Raw genomic sequence first — 20,343 nt, forward strand, 5'->3', positions numbered from 1 at the left:
GGGGCGTAGCTTTCGATCTGCTCTAGATGACCAAGCGAATTGGCCCGCAGTGCAAAGCCGCCGAATACGAAGATCTGTCCGGGGAGAAAAGTCTCACCCTGGATCGCATCGCTGTTGATGATCGGAGAAGCCATCGGGCCTAAAAGTGACGACACAGAGGAACTCTCAATGAAAGCACCAATGTCGGTGTAAAAACCGGTGGATCTCGGGTAGGGGGTCCCGAATTGTGCATCTAGGCCGGGTGGTAACAGGAGGCAGGGGACACGATGTTTTACCCAGGTTCGGGCCCTCTTGATGGAGGTAAAACCCTACTCCTACTTGATTAATATTTATGATATGGGTAGTACAAGAGTAGATCTACCACGAGATCAGAGAGGCTAAACCCTAGAAGCTAGCCTATGGTATGATTGTTGTTCGTCCTATGGACTAAAACCCTCCGGTTTATATAGACACCGGAGAGGGCTAGGGTTACACAGAGTCGGTTACAATGGTAGGAGATCTACATATCCGCATCGCCAAGCTTTTCTTCCACGCCAAGGAAAGTCCCTTCCGGACACGGGACGGAGTCTTCAATCTTGTATCTTCATAGTCCAGGAGTCCGGCCGAAGGTATAGTCCGGCTATCCGGACACCCCCTAATCTAGGACTCCCTCACGTACGCTTATGTGAGACTGGTTCCACCGACTGACATGCACTTGATGCATAAGGTGGCTGGCGGGTGTCTGTCTCTCCCACTTTAGTTGGATCGGATTCGAAGAAAAGGGTCCTTATGAAGGGTAAATAGCAATTGGCATATCACCGTTGTGGTTTTGCGTAGGTAAGAAACGTTCTTGCTAGAAACCCATAGCAGCCACGTAAAAACATGCAACAACAATTAGAGGACGTCTAACTTGTTTTTGCAGGGTATGCTATGTGATGTGATATGTACAAAAGGATGTGATGAATGATATATGTGATGTATGAGATTGATCATGTTCTTGTAAAAGGAATCACGACTTGCATGTCGATGAGTATGACAACCGGCAGGAGCCATAGGAGTTGTCTTAATTTATTTATGACCTGCGTGTCAATGAAAACGCCATGTAATGAATTTACTTTATTGCTAATCGTTAGCCATAGTAGTAGAAGTAATAGTTGGTGAGGCAACTCCATGAAGACACGGTGATGTAGATCATGATGATGGAGATCATGGTGTCATGCCGGCGACGATGGTGTTCATGCCGCACCTCGAAGATGGAGATCAAAGGCGCAAGATGATATTGGCCATATCATGTCACTTTATGATTTTCATGTGATGTTTGTCATGTTTACATCTTGTTTGCTTAGAACGACGATAGCATAAATAAGATGATCCCTCACTAAAATTTCAAGAAAGTGTTCCCCCTAACTGTGCACCGCTGCGAAGGCTCGTTGTTTCGAAGCACCACGTGATGATCGGGTGTGATAGATTCTAACGTTCGAATACAACGGGAATAAGCCAGATTTACACATGCAAAACACTTAGGTTGACTTGACGAGCCTAGCATGTACAGACATGGCCTCGGAACACGAGAGACCGAAAGGTCGAACGTGAGTCGTATAGTAGATACGATCAACATGGAGATGTTCACCGTTGATGACTAGTCCGTCTCACGTGATGATCGGACATGGCCTAGTCGATTCGGATCATGTATCACTTAGATGACTAGAGGGATGTCTATCTGAGTGGGAATTCATTGAATAATTTGATTAGATGAACTTAATTATCATGAACATAGTCTAAATTGTCTTTGCAAATTATGTTGTGGATTAATAGCTCGCGCTTTAGCTCTTTGTTTTAATACATTCCTAGAGAAAGACTAAGTTAAAAGATATTGTAAGCAATTGTGCGGACTAGGGCCGTAGTCTGAGGATTGTCCTCACTGCTACACAGAAGGCTTCTGTCCTTGATGCACCGCTCGGTGTGCCAACCCCTCTGGCATTCTGTTGATGTTGTGAACATCTGGTAGACACGTTCTGATGACTACCTGGTAGTTTAGTGCGCCATGCTTTACGGCTTAGAGTCAGGGCTCCAAAAGCGTTTTGAACGCCATAGAACATATGAGATGTTCGAAGAGCTGAAATTGGTATTTCAGGCTCATGTCCGTGTTGAGAGGTTGAGACCTTTGACAAGACGTTTGCCTACAAGATGGAGGAGAATAGCTCAGCCAGTGAGCATGTGCTCAAAATGTCTGGGTACTTCAATCACTTGAATCAAGTGGGAGTTAATCTACCAGATAAGAGAGTGATTGACAAAAGTTCTCCAGTCGCTATTACCAAGCTACTAGAGTTTCGTGATGAACTATAACATGCAAGGGAAGATAATCCCGGAGCTGTTTGTCGTGCTTAAGGCCGTAAAGGTAGAAATCAAGAAGGAGCATCAAGTGTTGATGGTTAACAAGAGCACTGGTTTCAAAGAAGGGCAAGGGCAAGAAGGGAAACTTCTTGAATGGCAAGCCAGTTGCCGCTCCAGTGAAGAAACCCAAGAACCCAAACCCAAGATAAAGTGCTTCTATTAGGGGAACGGTCACTAGTAGCAGAACTTCCTCAAATACTTGGTAGATAAGAAGGTTGTCAACTTCAACAAAAGTATAGTTGATATATGTGTGTTATTGATGTGTACCTTACTAGTACTCCTAGTAGCACCTGGGTATTAGATACCAGTTCAGTTGCTAACATTGGTAACTCGAAACAAAAGCTACGGAATTAACAGAGACTAGCTAAGGGCGAGGTGATGATGTGTGTTGGAAGTGTTTCCAAGTTTGATGTGATCACCATCGCACGCTCCCTCTACCTTTGGGATTAGTGTTGAACCTAGATAAGTGTTGTTTGCATTGGTGTCTGCGTTGAAGCTGGTGAAGGACGGGCCGCCGCCGGGCAAGGAGCATCGCGTCCCGGAAGCGTATTATGTGGGCGTCCTGAAGGGTGCCCGCCTTATAGCAGATGAATGCTCCAAAGATGTAATTTTGGAGTAAACTCGCATTTGTGATCCTGTACGCTGAAAACTTGTTCATATGCGCTAAGCAATGCTTTTGAATTTAAAATATTACCTTCTGTGCGGCCGTTTATCAAATTTGAGAGATGGCGAGTCGTCGGCTTCTGCCCCCATGCCACGAGTGCTGGGGTGTTCGGGATAAACATGAGCGCTCTTTTTCCCATTCTTGGGTCATTCGAGGGAGGCGCTCAACACAACGAACAAGGCAATCGGACTATAATGCTTGAACACTCTCACTTAGCCATAGAATTCTATAATTTGAAATTTCAGCAAAGCCCCTAGTGTTCGGAAGACCGAGTTCGGGGCGCTATCCACGCCTAGGCCGGACAAAGCTGACTCCTCGCTCTAAGCGGCATAAGTCTTTAGGGACTCGAAAACCTCTCGAACAGTGACCAGCTCTCGCCTCATCATGACGGTCAGTTTTAGCTTTCTCTACTGAGGTGCTTAGCCCAGCTCAACTGGGGCACAATCTCAGTAGTTCTCCTAGTGCTACCTTAGCCGATATAACGGAACGTAAGGTACCAAAACATAGGAGCCGGGCAAACCCAACTATTGACCCAAGACATGATTCGGAGCCGATGCATATAATGCTATAAGTTCGGGGTGCCGCACTTGTGAAAGTGTTCGGACTTCTCACACCGTATTGTGGGGTACTTAAGCCCCTGGCGTATTGGCTGTACCAAAGTGTACGGGTGCAACATGTCATTAATGAACATATATTCGTAAAAAAGAGTAATGCAATAATAGACGGAAGCTATGCATTGTTTATTCAAAAAGCTGCGACCAAAGCAGAACGATACAAATAGTGCGATAAGCAAACAATGGGACTATTTGACGTGTCCTTTCCAGGGGCGAGCTGTGGAATGGCATGTGAAACAGGTATACTACTCGTTATAGAGACCACCTTAGAGTTCCATAGTGCGGTGTAGCTTTCTGCTTCCCTGGTTGTATCGTTTGTGCGGCAATTGTACTGCCGGACAAGCCTTCCGAAGAATGGAGTCCTGAAAATAAGAGAAAATTAAGAAATCGGCAGCCCCTAGTGCGGTTTAAGCTGCGTTTCAGGCGTGCCGTGATGGTGCCCCTCCCCCTTTGCCCATGGTATTTCCAGAGCGTAGTTATGTACGCGCAACACTGGTTTCGCAAGTTCGCGAGGGCTGGGGTTGGGGCGCATTGCTACGCTTGCTCGGAACATGCCAGGCGGTCTTGTTGTAGGTTATTCCGGGCGCGCTTGACGGTTTCCAGACATTTAATGGCCGGACAGGAGAATTGCCTTGAGAGGCTGCTTTGTACTTCTGCTGCGATAGCCGCCGTATGCTCCTCCATTCGGAGAGAGCGTTCGGTGTTTCCGTTGACCGTGATGACTCCTCGAGGGCCTGGCATCTTGAGCTTGAGGTATGCGTAGTGCGGCACCACATTGAACTTAGCAAATGCAGTTCGCCCGAGCAGTGCGTGATAGCCACTACGGAACGGGACTATGTCGAAGATTAACTCCTCGCTTCAGAAATTATCCGGAGATCCGAAGACCACTACAAGTGTAACTGAGCCTGTACAATTGGCCTCTACACATGGTATGACGCCTTTAAAGGTCGTTTTAGTGGGTTTAATCCTCGAGGGATCGATGCCCATTTTCCGCACTGTATCCTGGTAAAGCAGGTTCGGGCTGCTGCCGCCGTCCATAAGGACTCTAGTGAGGTGAAATCCGTCAATAATTGGGTCTAGAACCAATGCGGTGAATCCTCCATGACGGATGCTAGTGGGGTGGTCCCTTCGATCAAAAGTGATCGGGCAGGAAGACCATGGGTTGAACTTTGGGGCGACTGGCTCCATCGCGTATACGTCCCTTAGCGCACGCTTCCTCTCCCTCTTGGGGACTTGTGTTGCGTATATCATGTTCACCGTCTGCACTTGTGGGGGAAAACCTTTCTGTCCACTGTTGTTGGGCGGCCGAGGCTCCTCCTCGTCATCGCTATGCAGCCCCTTGTCTCTTCTTTCGGCATTTAACTTGCCTGCCTGCTTGAACACCCAACAATCCCTGTCGGTGTGATTGGCTGGTTTTTCAGGGGTGCCATGTATCTGGCATGAGCGGTCGAGTATTCGGTCCAAACTAGACAGGCCCGGAGTATTTCTTTTGAATGGCTTTTTCTGTTGACCGGGTTTAGAGCCTCTGAATCTGGCATTAACTGCCGTATCCTCAGCATTATCGCCGTTAATGCGGCGCTTTTGCTTGTTGCGACGCGACCTGCCACTGCTGTCCCTGGTATCCGAATTACCAGGGCTCTTGGTCATGTTATTGCTGCGAGCTAGCCAGCTGTCTTCTCCCGTGCAAAAACGGGTCATAAGTGTCATGAGGGCTGCCATAGATTTCGGCTTTTCCTGTCCTAGGTGCCGTGCAAGCCACTCGTCACGGATGTTATGCTTGAAGGCTGCTAGGGCCTCTGCGTCCGGACAGTCGACGATTTGATTTTTCTTGGTTAGGAACCGTGTCCAGAATTGTCTGGCCGATTCCTCTGGCTGTTGAATTATGTGGCTTAGGTCATCGGCGTCTGGTGGTCGCACATAAGTGCCCTGGAAATTGTCGAGGAATGCGGCTTCCATGTCCTCCCAACAACCAATTGATTCTGCTGGCAAGCTGTTAAGCCAATGACGAGCTGGTCCTTTAAGCTTGAGTGGGAGGTATTTGATGGCGTGTAGGTCATCACCGCGGGCCATGTGGATATGAAGGAGATAGTCCTCGATCCATACCGCATGATCTGTTGTGCCATCGTATGATTCGATGTTCACGGGTTTGAAACCCTCGGGGATTTGATGATCCATTACTTCATCTGTGAAGCATAGTGGGTGTGCAGCGTCTCTGTATTGGGCTATATCACGACGCAGCTGAAACGAGCTTTGTCTACTGTGTTCGGCCCGGTCGGATTTACTGTATCCGGCGTGACGAGTACCGTCTCATGCCGTGGGGCGCCCACGTGATCCATAGATCGATCTTGTTTGCCTTGCCTTGTCCTCCAATATATCTTGCAGGTCTGGCGCATTTTCCCATGCCTTGGTATTTTTTGAGCGGTGCCGGGGTGCGGCTTGAGTGGAGGGCCGAGAGGCCTCTCTGTCGCGGCCACGGGGTGGCTGGTCGGCCGCATCATGCGCTGGTGATGTAGGTTTAGGTGCTTCCTCCTCTAATTGGGGTAGCAACCTACGCTTTGGGTAGCTCCTGGAGGGGCGTTCGAGTTCATACTCTTCGGCCGCAAGGACTTCAGTCCATCTATCGGCTAGCAAACCTTGATCAGCTCTAAGCTGTTGCTGTTTTTTCTTGAGGCTGCTCGCCGTGGCCATGAAACTGCGTTTGAAATGCTCTTGTTCGACGGGATCCTCCGGCACGACAAATTCGTCGTCGTCGAGGCTTGCCTCGTCTTCGGAGGGAGGCATATAATTATCGTCCTCGACTTCTCTGTCTGCCGCTCTCTCATGAGGGCTGGCTTCTCTATCCTCCTGTGCTGAATCTTGCTGGAGGTGGTTGTCTTCGGCACTGTCCGGGGTGTTATTATCTCCCGTGCCGGAATCACCGTTTTTGCTTTGGCGGGATTTAGAGCGGCGCCGCTGACGCTGGCGCTTAGGCTGCTTCTTGGAGGGGTCATCCTCCGCTGTTCCATCGCCATTACCTTCTTTTGGGGTGTCCACCATGTATATATCATACGGCAAGGTGGCTTTCCAGTGCCCTATAGGCACTGGTTCTTGATCGTCTCCTGCATCGGCGTCCATACCGTCGATGTCTTCAGAGTCGAAGTCGAGCATGTCGGTTAAATCATCGACAGTGGCTACGAAGTGGGTGGTGGGTGGGCTTTGAATTTCTTCATCGTCCGCATCCCAACCCTGCTGACCATAGTCCGGCCAGGGCTCTCCTGATAAAGAGAGAGACTTTAGTGAATTCAGAATATCGCTGAAGGGCGAGTGCTGAAAGATGTCTGCGGCGGTGAACTCCATGATCGGCGCCCAATCGGGTTCGATCGGTAGGGGCACGGAGGGCTCGGAGTCAGGAGGGGAGTCCGGCTCCTTGGAGTCACGGGCTTCGCAGAGAATAGGGCTAGTGTTCGGCTCGATTGCCGTAGAGATTGCAGCCCCCGAGGCGGTGTCTAACCACCCATCCTCGATTGGTGTGATCGGCTCCGAGCTAGGGGTCGAAGCGGACACAGGTGCGGCCTCCAGGGCACTGTTCGGTGGCAGAGCTAGATCATGCCCATCGTGACAGTGCGGCGCGCTTGGCTGTGGCCCGAATCCCTCGAAGATCAAGTCTCCGCGGATGTCGGCCGTGTAGTTCAAACTTCCAAATCTAACCTAATGGCCAGGGGCGTAGCTTTCGATCTGCTCCAGATGACCAAGCGAATTGGCCCGCAGTGCAAAGCCGCCGAATACGAAGATCTGTCCGGGGAGAAAAGTCTCACCCTGGATCGCATTGCTGTTGATGATCGGAGAAGCCATCGGGCCTAAAAGTGATGACACAGAGGAACTCTCAATGAAAGCACCAATGTCGGTGTAAAAACCGGCGGATCTCGGGTAGGGGGTCCCGAATTGTGCGTCTAGGCCGGGTGGTAACAGGAGGCAGGGGACACGATGTTTTACCCAGGTTCGGGCCCTCTTGATGGAGGTAAAACCCTACTCCTGCTTGATTAATATTTATGATATGGGTAGTACAAGAGTAGATCTACCACGAGATCAGAGAGGCTAAACCCTAGAAGCTAGCCTATGGTATGATTGTTGTTCGTCCTATGGACTAAAACCCTCCGGTTTATATAGACACCGGAGAGGGCTAGGGTTACACAGAGTCGGTTACAATGGTAGGAGATCTACATATCCGCATCGCCAAGCTTTCCTTCCACGCCAAGGAAAGTCCCTTCCGGACACGGGACGGAGTCTTCAATCTTGTATCTTCATAGTCCAGGAGTCCGGCCGAAGGTATAGTCCGGCTATCCGGACGCCCCCTAATCTAGGACTCCCTCACGTACGCTTATGTGAGACTGGTTCCACCAACTGACATGCACTTGATGCATAAGGTGGCTGGCGGGTGTCTGTCTCTCCCACTTTAGTCGGATCGGATTCGAAGAAAAGGGTCCTTATGAAGGGTAAATAGCAATTGGCATATCACCGTTGTGGTTTTGCGTAGGTAAGAAATGTTCTTGCTAGAAACCCATAGCAGCCACGTAAAAACATGCAACAACAATTAGAGGACGTCTAACTTGTTTTTGCAGGGTATGCTATGTGATGTGATATGTACAAAAGGATGTGATGAATGATATATGTGATGTATGAGATTGATCATGTTCTTGTAAAAGGAATCACGACTTGCATGTCAATGAGTATGACAACCGGCAGGAGCCATAGGAGTTGTCTTAATTTATTTATGACCTGCGTGTCAATGAAAACGCCATGTAATGAATTTACTTTATTGCTAATCGTTAGCCATAGTAGTAGAAGTAATAGTTGGTGAGGCAACTTCATGAAGACACGGTGATGTAGATCATGATGATGGAGATCATGGTGTCATGCCGGCGACGATGGTGTTCATGCCGCACCTCGAAGACGGAGATCAAAGGCGCAAGATGATATTGGCCATATCATGTCACTTTATGATTTTCATGTGATGTTTGTCATGTTTACATCTTATTTGCTTAGAACGACGATAGCATAAATAAGATGATCCCTCACTAAAATTTCAAGAAAGTGTTCCCCCTAACTGTGCACCGCTGCGAAGGCTCGTTGTTTCGAAGCACCACGTGATGATCGGGTGTGATAGATTCTAACGTTCGAATACAACGGGAATAAGCCAGATTTACACATGCAAAACACTTAGGTTGACTTGACGAGCCTAGCATGTACAGACATGGCCTCGGAACACGAGAGACCGAAAGGTCGAACGTGAGTCGTATAGTAGATACGATCAACATGGAGATGTTCACCGTTGATGACTAGTCCGTCTCACGTGATGATCGGACATGGCCTAGTCGATTCGGATCATGTATCACTTAGATGACTAGAGGGATGTCTATCTGAGTGGGAGTTGATTGAATAATTTGATTAGATGAACTTAATTATCATGAACATAGTCTAAATTGTCTTTGCAAATTATGTTGTGGATTAATAGCTCGCGCTTTAGCTCTTTCTTTTAATACATTCCTAGAGAAAGACTAAGTTGAAAGATATTGTAAGCAATTGTGCGGACTAGGGCCGTAGTCTGAGGATTGTCCTCACTGCTACACAGAAGGCTTCTGTCCTTGATGCACCGCTCGGTGTGCCAACCCCTCTGGCATTCTGTTGATGTTGTGAACATCTGGTAGACATGTTCTGATGACTACCTGGTAGTTTAGTGCGCCATGCTTTACGGCTTAGAGTCAGGGCTCCAAAAGCGTTTTGAACGCCATAGAACATATGAGATGTTCGAAGAGCTGAAATTGGTATTTCAGGCTCATGCCCGTGTTGAGAGGTTGAGACCTTTGACAAGACGTTTGCCTACAAGATGGAGGAGAATAGCTCAGCCAGTGAGCATGTGCTCAAAATGTCTGGGTACTTCAATCACTTGAATCAAGTGGGAGTTAATCTACCAGATAAGAGAGTGATTGACAAAAGTTCTCCAGTCGCTATTACCAAGCTACTAGAGTTTCGTGATGAACTATAACATGCAAGGGAAGATAATCCCGGAGCTGTTTGTCGTGCTTAAGGCCGTAAAGGTAGAAATCAAGAAGGAGCATCAAGTGTTGATGGTTAACAAGAGCACTGGTTTCAAAGAAGGGCAAGGGCAAGAAGGGAAACTTCTTGAATGGCAAGCCAGTTGCCGCTCCAGTGAAGAAACCCAAGAACCCAAACCCAAGATAAAGTGCTTCTATTAGGGGAACGGTCACTAGTAGCAGAACTGCCTCAAATACTTGGTAGATAAGAAGGTTGTCAACTTCAACAAAAGTATAGTTGATATATGTGTGTTATTGATGTGTACCTTACTAGTACTCCTAGTAGCACCTGGGTATTAGATACCAGTTCAGTTGCTAACATTGCTAACTCGAAACAAAAGCTACGGAATTAATGGAGACTAGCTAAGGGCGAGGTGACGATGTGTGTTGGAAGTGTTTCCAAGTTTGATGTGATCACCATCGTACGCTCCCTCTACCTTTGGGATTAGTGTTGAACCTAGATAAGTGTTGTTTGCATTGGTGTCTGCGTTGAAGCTGGTGAAGGACGGGCCGCCGCCGGGCAAGGAGCATCGCGTCCCGGAAGCGTATTATGTGGGCGTCCTGAAGGGTGCCCGCCTTATAGCGGATGAATGCTCCAAAGATGTAATTTTGGAGTAAACTCGCATTTGTGATCCTGTACGCTGAAAACTTGTTCATATGCGCTAAGCAATGCTTTTGAATTTAAAATATTACCTTCTGTGCGGCCGTTTATCAAATTTGAGAGATGGCGAGTCGTCAGCTTCTGCCCCCATGCCACGAGTGCTGGGGTGTTCGGGATAAACATGAGCGCTCTTTTTCCCATTCTTGGGTCATTCGAGGGAGGCGCTCAACACAACGAACAAGGCAATCGGACTATAATGCTTGAACACTCTCACTTAGCCATAGAATTCTATAATTTGAAATTTCAGCAAAGCCCCTAGTGTTCGGAAGACTGAGTTCGGGGCGCTATCCACGCCTAGGCCGGACAAAGCTGACTCCTCGCTCTAAGCGGCATAAGTCTTTAGGGACTCGAAAACCTCTCGAACAGTGACCAGCTCTCGCCTCATCATGACGGTCAGTTTTAGCTTTCTCTACTGAGGTGCTTAGCCCAGCTCAACTGGGGCACAATCTCAGTAGTTCTCCTAGTGCTACCTTAGCCGATATAACGGAACGTAAGGTACCAAAACATAGGAGCCGGGCAAACCCAACTATTGACCCAAGACATGATTCGGAGCCGATGCATATAATGCTATAAGTTCGGGGTGCCGCACTTGTGAAAGTGTTCGGACTTCTCACACCGTATTGTGGGGTACTTAAGCCCCTGGCGTATTGGCCGTACCAAAGTGTACGGGTGCAACATGTCATTAATGAACATATATTCGTAAAAAAGAGTAATGCAATAATAGACGGAAGCTATGCATTGTTTATTCAAAAAGCTGCGACCAAAGCAGAACGATACAAATAGTGCGATAAGCAAACAATGGGACTACTTAACGTGTCCTTTCCAGGGGCGAGCTGTGGAATGGCATGTGAAACAGGTATACTACTCGTTATAGAGACCACCTTAGAGTTCCATAGTGCGGTGTAGCTTTCTGCTTCCCTGGTTGTATCGTTTGTGCGGCAATTGTACTGCCGGACAAGCCTTCCAAAGAATGGAGTCCTGAAAATAAGAGAAAATTAAGAAATCGGCAGCCCCTAGTGCGGTTTAAGCCGCGTTTCAGGCGTGCCATGATGGTGCCCCTCCCCCTTTGCCCATGGTATTTCCAGAGCGTAGTTATGTACGCGCAACACTGGTTTCGCAAGTTCGCGAGGGCTGGGGTTGGGGCGCATTGCTACGCTTGCTCGGAACATGCCAGGCGGTCTTGTTGTAGGTTATTCCGGGCGCGCTTGACGGTTTCCAGACATTTAATGGCCGGACAGGAGAATTGCCTTGAGAGGCTGCTTTGTACTTCCGCTGCGATAGCCGCCGTATGCTCCTCCGTTCGGAGAGAGCGTTCGGTGTTTCCATTGACCGTGATGACTCCTCGAGGGCCTGGCATCTTGAGCTTGAGGTATGCGTAGTGCGGCACCACATTGAACTTAGCAAATGCAGTTCGCCCGAGCAGTGCGTGATAGCCACTGCGGAACGGGACTATGTCGAAGATTAACTCCTCGCTTCGGAAATTATCCGGAGATCCGAAGACCACTACAAGTGTAACTGAGCCTGTACAATTGGCCTCTACACATGGTATGACGCCTTTAAAGGTCGTTTTAGTGGGTTTAATCCTCGAGGGATCGATGCCCATTTTCCGCACTGTATCCTGGTAAAGCAGGTTCGGGCTGCTGCCGCCGTTCATAAGGACTCTAGTGAGGTGAAATCCGTCAATAATTGGGTCTAGAACCAATGCGGTGAATCCTCCATGACGGATGCTAGTGGGGTGGTCCCTTCGATCAAAAGTGATCGGGCAGGAAGACCATGGGTTGAACTTTGGGGCGACTGGCTCCATCGCGTATACGTCCCTTAGCGCATGCTTCCTCTCCCTCTTGGGGATGTGTGTTGCGTATATCATGTTCACCGTCCGCACTTGTGGGGGAAAACCTTTCTGTCCACTGTTGTTGGGCGGCCGGGGCTCCTCCTCGTCATCGCTATGCAGCCCCTTGTCTCTTCTTTCGGCATTTAACTTGCCTGCCTGCTTGAACACCCAACAATCCCTGTTGGTGTGATTGGCTGGTTTTTCAGGGGTGCCATGTATCTGGCATGAGCGGTCGAGTATTCGGTCCAAACTAGACAGGCCCGGAGTATTTCTTTTGAATGGCTTTTTCTGTTGACCGGGTTTAGAGCCTCTGAATCTGGCATTAACTGCCGTATCCTCAGCATTGTCGCCGTTAATGCGGCGCTTTTGCTTGTTGTGACGCGATGTGCCACTGCTGTCCCTGGTATCCGAATTACCAGGCTCTTGGTCATGTTATTGCTGCGAGCTAGCCAGCTGTCTTCTCCCGCACAAAAACGGGTCATAAGTGTCGTGAGGGCTGCCATAGATTTCGGCTTTTCCTGTCCTAGGTGCCGTGCAAGCCACTCGTCACGGATGTTATGCTTGAAGGCTGCTAGGGCCTCTGCGTCCGGACAGTCGACGATTTGATTTTTCTTGGTTAGGAACCGTGTCCAGAATTGTCTGGCCGATTCCTCTGGCTGCTGAATTATGTGGCTTAGGTCATCGGCGTCTGGTGGTCGCACATAAGTGCCCTGGAAATTGTCGAGGAATGCGGCTTCCATGTCCTCCCAACAACCAATTGATTCTGCTGGCAAGCTGTTAAGCCAATGACGAGCTGGTCCTTTAAGCTTGAGTGGGAGGTATTTGATGGCGTGTAGGTCATCACCGCGGGCCATGTGGATATGAAGGAGATAGTCCTCGATCCATACCGCATGATCTGTTGTGCCATCGTATGATTCGATGTTCACGGGTTTGAAACACTCGGGGATTTGATGATCCATTACTTCATCTGTGAAGCATAGTGGGTGTGCAGCGTCTCTGTATTGGGCTATATCACGACGCAGCTGAAACGAGCTTTGTCTACTGTGTTCGGCCCGGTTGGATTTACTGTATCCGGCGTGACGAGTACCGTCTCATGCCGTGGGGCGCCCACGTGATCCATAGATCGATCTTGTTTGCCTTGCCTTGTCCTCCAATATATCTTGCAGGTCTGGCGCATTTTCCCATGCCTTGGTATTTTTTGAGCGGTGCCGGGGTGCGGCTTGAGTGGAGGGCCGAGAGGCCTCTCTGTCGCGGCCACGGGGTGGCTGGTCGGCCGCATCATGCGCTGGTGATGTAGGTTTAGGTGCTTCCTCCTCTAATTGGGGTAGCAATCTACGCTTTGGGTAGCTCCTGGAGGGGCGTTCGAGTTCATACTCTTCGGCTGCAAGGACTTCAGTCCATCTATCGGCTAGCAAACCTTGATCAGCTCTAAGCTGTTGCTGTTTTTTCTTGAGGCTGCTCGCCGTGGCCATGAAACTGCGTTTGAAATGCTCTTGTTCGACGGGATCCTCCGGCACGACAAATTCGTCGTCGTCGAGGCTTGCCTCGTCTTCGGAGGGAGGCATATAATTATCGTCCTCGACCTCTCTGTCTGCCGCTCTCTCATGAGGGCTGGCTTCTCTATCCTCCTGTGCTGAATCTTGCTGGAGGTGGTTGTCTTCGGCACTGTCCGGGGTGTTATTATCTCCCGTGCCGGAATCACCGTTTTTGCTTTGGCGGGATTTAGAGCGGCGCCGCTGACGCTGGCGCTTAGGCTGCTTCTTGGAGGGGTCATCCTCCGCTGTTCCATCGCCATTACCTTCTTTTGGGGTGTCCACCATGTATATATCATACGGCGAGGTGGCTTTCCAGTGCCCTATAGGCACTGGTTCTTGATCGTCTCCTGCATCGGCGTCCATACCGTCGATGTCTTCAGAGTCGAAGTCGAGCATGTCGGTTAAATCATCGACAGTGGCTACGAAGTGGGTGGTGGGTGGGCTTTGAATTTCTTCATCGTCCGCATCCCAACCCTGCTGACCATAGTCCGGCCAGGGCTCTCCTGATAAAGAGAGAGACTTTAGTGAATTCAGAATATCGCTGAAGGGCGAGTGCTGAAAGATGTCTGCGGCGGTGAACTCCATGATCGGCGCCCAATCGGGTTCGATCGGTAGGGGCACGGAGGGCTCGGAGTCAGGAGGGGAGTCCGGCTCCTTGGAGTCACGGGCTTCGCAGAGAATAGGGCTAGTGTTCGGCTCGATCGCCGTAGAGATTGCCGCCCCCGAGGCGGTGTCTAACCACCCATCCTCGATTGGTGTGATCGGCTCCGAGCTAGGGGTCGAAGCGGACACAGGTGCGGCCTCCAGGGCACTGTTCGGTGGCAGAGCTAGATCATGCCCATCGTGACAGTGCGGCGCGCTTGGCTGTGGCCCGAATCCGTCGAAGATCAAGTCTCCGCGGATGTCGGCCGTGTAGTTCAAACTTCCAAATCTAACCTAATGGCCAGGGGCGTAGCTTTCGATCTGCTCCAGATGACCAAGCGAATTGGCCCGCAGTGCAAAGCCGCCGAATACGAAGATCTGTCCGGGGAGAAAAGTCTCACCCTGGATCGCATTGCTGTTGATGATCGGAGAAGCCATCGGGCCTAAAAGTGATGACACAGAGGAACTCTCAATGAAAGCACCAATGTCGGTGTAAAAACCGGCGGATCTCGGGTAGGGGGTCCCGAATTGTGCGTCTAGGCCGGGTGGTAACAGGAGGCAGGGGACACGATGTTTTACCCAGGTTCGGGCCCTCTTGATGGAGGTAAAACCCTACTCCTGCTTGATTAATATTTATGATATGGGTAGTACAAGAGTAGATCTACCACGAGATCAGAGAGGCTAAACCCTAGAAGCTAGCCTATGGTATGATTGTTGTTCGTCCTATGGACTAAAACCCTCCGGTTTATATAGACACCGGAGAGGGCTAGGGTTACACAGAGTCGGTTACAATGGTAGGAGATCTACATATCCGCATCGCCAAGCTTTCCTTCCACGCCAAGGAAAGTCCCTTCCGGACACGGGACGGAGTCTTCAATCTTGTATCTTCATAGTCCAGGAGTCCGGCCGAAGGTATAGTCCGGCTATCCGGACACCCCCTAATCTAGGACTCCCTCACGTACGCTTATGTGAGACTGGTTCCACCGACTGACATGCACTTGATGCATAAGGTGGCTGGCGGGTGTCTGTCTCTCCCACTTTAGTCGGATCGGATTCGAAGAAAAGGGTCCTTATGAAGGGTAAATAGCAATTGGCATATCACCGTTGTGGTTTTGCGTAGGTAAGAAGCGTTCTTGCTAGAAACCCATAGCAGCCACGTAAAAACATGCAACAACAATTAGAGGACGTCTAACTTGTTTTTGCAGGGTATGCTATGTGATGTGATATGTACAAAAGGATGTGATGAATGATATATGTGATGTATGAGATTGATCATGTTCTTGTAAAAGGAATCACGACTTGCATGTCGATGAGGATGACAACCGGCAGGAGCCATAGGAGTTGTCTTAATTTATTTATGACCTGCGTGTCAATGAAAACGCCATGTAATGAATTTACTTTATTGCTAATCGTTAGCCATAGTAGTAGAAGTAATAGTTGGTGAGGCAACTTCATGAAGACACGGTGATGTAGATCATGATGATGGAGATCATGGTGTCATGCCGGCGACGATGGTGTTCATGCCGCACCTCGAAGATGGAGATCAAAGGCGCAAGATGATATTGGCCATATCATGTCACTTTATGATTTTCATGTGATGTTTGTCATGTTTACATCTTATTTGCTTAGAACGATGATAGCATAAATAAGATGATCCCTCACTAAAATTTCAAGAAAGTGTTCCCCCTAACTGTGCACCGCTGCGAAGGCTCGTTGTTTCGAAGCACCACGTGATGATCGGGTGTGATAGATTCTAACGTTCGAATACAACGGGAATAAGCCAGATTTACACATGCAAAACACTTAGGTCGACTTGACGAGCCTAGCATGTACAGACATGGCCTCGGAACACGAGAGACCGAAAGGTCGAACGTGAGTCGTATAGTAGATACGATCAACATGGAGATGTTCACCGTTGATGACTAGTCCGTCTCACGTGATGATCGGACATGGCCTAGTCGATTCGGATCATGTATCACTTAGATGACTAGAGGGATGTCTATCTGAGTGGGAGTTGATTGAATAATTTGATTAGATGAACTTAATTATCATGAACATAGTCTAAATTGTCTTTGCAAATTATGTTGTGGATTAATAGCTCGCGCTTTAGCTCTTTGTTTTAATACATTCCTAGAGAAAGACTAAGTTGAAAGATATTGTAAGCAATTGTGCGGACTAGGGCCGTAGTCTGAGGATTGTCCTCACTGCTACACAGAAGGCTTCTGTCCTTGATGCACCGCTCGGTGTGCCAACCCCTCTGGCATTCTGTTGATGTTGTGAACATCTGGTAGACACGTTCTGATGACTACCTGGTAGTTTAGTGCGCCATGCTTTACGGCTTAGAGTCAGGGCTCCAAAAGCGTTTTGAACGCCATAGAACATATGAGATGTTCGAAGAGCTGAAATTGGTATTTCAGGCTCATGCCCGTGTTGAGAGGTTGAGACCTTTGACAAGACGTTTGCCTACAAGATGGAGGAGAATAGCTCAGCCAGTGAGCATGTGCTCAAAATGTCTGGGTACTTCAATCACTTGAATCAAGTGGGAGTTAATCTACCAGATAAGAGAGTGATTGACAAAAGTTCTCCAGTCGCTATTACCAAGCTACTAGAGTTTCGTGATGAACTATAACATGCAAGGGAAGATAATCCCGGAGCTGTTTGTCGTGCTTAAGGCCGTAAAGGTAGAAATCAAGAAGGAGCATCAAGTGTTGATGGTTAACAAGAGCACTGGTTTCAAAGAAGGGCAAGGGCAAGAAGGGAAACTTCTTGAATGGCAAGCCAGTTGCCGCTCCAGTGAAGAAACCCAAGAACCCAAACCCAAGATAAAGTGCTTCTATTAGGGGAACGGTCACTAGTAGCAGAACTGCCTCAAATACTTGGTAGATAAGAAGGTTGTCAACTTCAACAAAAGTATAGTTGATATATGTGTGTTATTGAACAAAAGCTACGGAATTAACGGAGACTAGCTAAGGGCGAGGTGACGATGTGTGTTGGAAGTGTTTCCAAGTTTGATGTGATCACCATCGCACGCTCCCTCTACCTTTGGGATTAGTGTTGAACCTAGATAAGTGTTGTTTGCATTGGTGTCTACGTTGAGCATGAACATGATTAGATCATGTTTATTGCAATATGGTTATTCATTTAAGTAAGAGGATAATTGTTGTTCTGTTTACATGAATAATACCTTCTATGGTCATGCACCCAATGTGAATGGTTTATTGAATCCCGGTCGTAGTTATACACATGTTCATAACATTGGTGCCAAAGGATGTAGAGTTGATAATGATAGTACCACTTTCATGTGGCACTGCCGCTTAGGTCATATTGGTGTAAAGCGCATGAAAGAACCTCCATGCTAATGGACTTTTGAAGTCACTTGATTTTGAATCACTTACACATGCGAACCATGCCTCTTTGGCAAGATGACTAAAACCCCGTTCTTTGGAACAATGGAACGGGCAAGTGACTTGTTGGAAATCATACATGCTGATGTGTGCGGTCCGATGAGTGTTGACGCGCGCGGTGGGTATCGTTATTTTCTCACCTTCACCGGTGAATTGAATAGATATGGGTATATTTACTTCATGAAGCATAATTCTGAAATGTTTGAAAAGTTCAAGCAATTTCAGAGTGAAGTTGAGAATCATCGTAACAAGAAGATCAAGTTCCTTCGATTTGATCAAAGGGAAAGTATCAGAGTTATGAGTTTGGCAATCACTAAAGACAAGGTGGAATCCTTTCACAGTTGACGCCGCCTGGAACACCATAGCATGATGGTGTGTCCGAACGTCGTAATCGAACCTTATTGGATATGGTGTATGGTGTCTCTTACCAATCTACCTCTATTTTTGGGGGTTATGCATTAAAGACAATTACATTCACTTTAAATAGGGCACCATCTAAGTCCGTGGAGACGATACCGTATGAACTATGGTTTGGCAAGAAACCAAAGTTGTTGTTTCTTAAGGTTTGGGGCTATGATGCTTATGTCGATAGGCTTCGATCGGAAGAGCTTGAACCCAAAGCGGAAAATTGTATCTTCATAGAATACCCTAACAGGACGATTGGGTATACCTTCTATCTCAGATCTGAGGGCAAAGTGTTTGTCGCTAAGAACAGGTCCTTTCTCGAGAAAGAGTTTCTCTTGAAAGAATTGAGTGGGAGGAAGATAGAACTTGATGAGGTTGTTGAACCTTCACTTCAACCAGAGAGTAGCGCATCACAGAAAGATGTTTCTGTGGCACTTACGTCAGTTGAGGAGAAAGCTAATGATGATGATCATGAAGCTTCAGATCAAATTACTATCAAACATCGTAGGTCGACAAGGGTGTGTACAACTTCTCAATGGTAACACTACTAGGGAAAAGCCTATACACAGAATCTTACCAGCAGCGCGCTTTAAAATAAGGCGCTGCTGCTAACTAGCAGTAGCGCTCGCGCACAAACCTCAGTGCTGAAATAAATGTATCAGTAATGCGCCCACTCTAAGACGCGCTACTGCTATAATTGCCACGCTGCCGCCGCGAGGCTAGTTCTAGCAGCAGCGCGCTTGTATGAAGAGCGCTACTGCTACGGACCATAGTAGTAGCACATTTACACAATAACCGCTACTGCTAAGTTTACTAAAAAAATTAGTCCCACCTCGCTTCGTGAAGAGAGTTTGTACCACCTTAAATATGTTACTTCTCAAACTTTCACAACCACTTGGTCTTCATTGAACTCTATGTGTAAAATTTGTGGCCGCAATATGAGTCTTCAGCAGTTCCTAAACTGGTGAGGACTCATATTGACAAATCATATTGTGCACAAAAATATCATTGATGATCAATGTATTTTTGATGTCTATTTTTACATGCTGACACATAGCAGTAGCACGCTCTTTGTGAAAGGCGCTACTGCTAGGTTGTTTAGCAGTAGCGCCTTTTGCTATAGCGCGCTACTGCTAAGCCATTCCATCTCCCCCCACTCTCCGACCTAGCCGATCCACTCACACTCACTCGATCTCCCCCTCAACCCCCCGCGCCGGTACTCCCCCATCGCCCCTCCTCCGATCTGCGCCGCCGCCACCTCCTCCTCGCTGGACTCGGTACCAGCCTCCTCCTCCGTCCTCCCTCTAGTCGCCGCTGGTTGGCCCCTCCTCGCTATTCCTTCCTTCTTCGTCCCCCCTCCACTCATTGCCGGCTAGCCCCTTCTCGCTCCGTCTTCCTGCTCCGTCCTACTCTCTTCTCCCTCCTCGAGTCGCCCCTCCTTCTCCCTCCTCCCTCCTCCAGCCACAACCCCTCCTCCCTGCTACATTTTGATTTAGTAGGCTAGTTGATTTAGTTGATTTAGAACATTTTAATTTAGTTGATTTAGTATGTAGTTGATTTACTTGATTTAGAACATCTTGATTTAGTTGATTTAGTAGGCTAGTTGATTTAGTTGATTTAGCAGGCTAGTTGATTTAGTTGATTTAGAACATTTTGATTTAGTTGATTTAGTATGCACCATTTTATTGTTATTTTTTTGTACATGGATAGATAGATGCTTTTGTTTTTTTGTAATAAGTTATTTTTTGGCAAAATGTAGGTGCCAATTTAGTTAAATTTGCCACTTGTTTTTTTAATCAATTATCTTAGGCAATAGGGCCAGATGAGATGAAATGTCTTGGTAGTTGGTACCCTTATTTGGTAGATATTTGTGAAAAGTTTTTTCGGCAATAGGTGCCACCGAAATGCTTTGTCCATAAAATTGCTTCTCGCGGAAGAACCAAAAATATCACATGCTACTGTTTTTATTTCCTGTGAAGTGAATCGTTAATCCTTTGCTCATATTGCTTTAGGAAAATGGCGCCACCACCACCACCACTATGTCGACTGTGCAAGTCAAGGTGCACCAGCAGCCTTGCAACTGGCAAGCTGTTCGGCATCTACTTCCAGCCGAGTTTTCGTCATGCGGCGGTAAGAAATTAGA

The sequence above is a fragment of the Triticum urartu genome, chromosome 7A (genome assembly GCF_056163025.1).
Source record: "Triticum urartu cultivar PI428250 chromosome 7A, HENAU_Tu73, whole genome shotgun sequence".
NCBI lineage: Eukaryota > Viridiplantae > Streptophyta > Magnoliopsida > Poales > Poaceae > Triticum > Triticum urartu.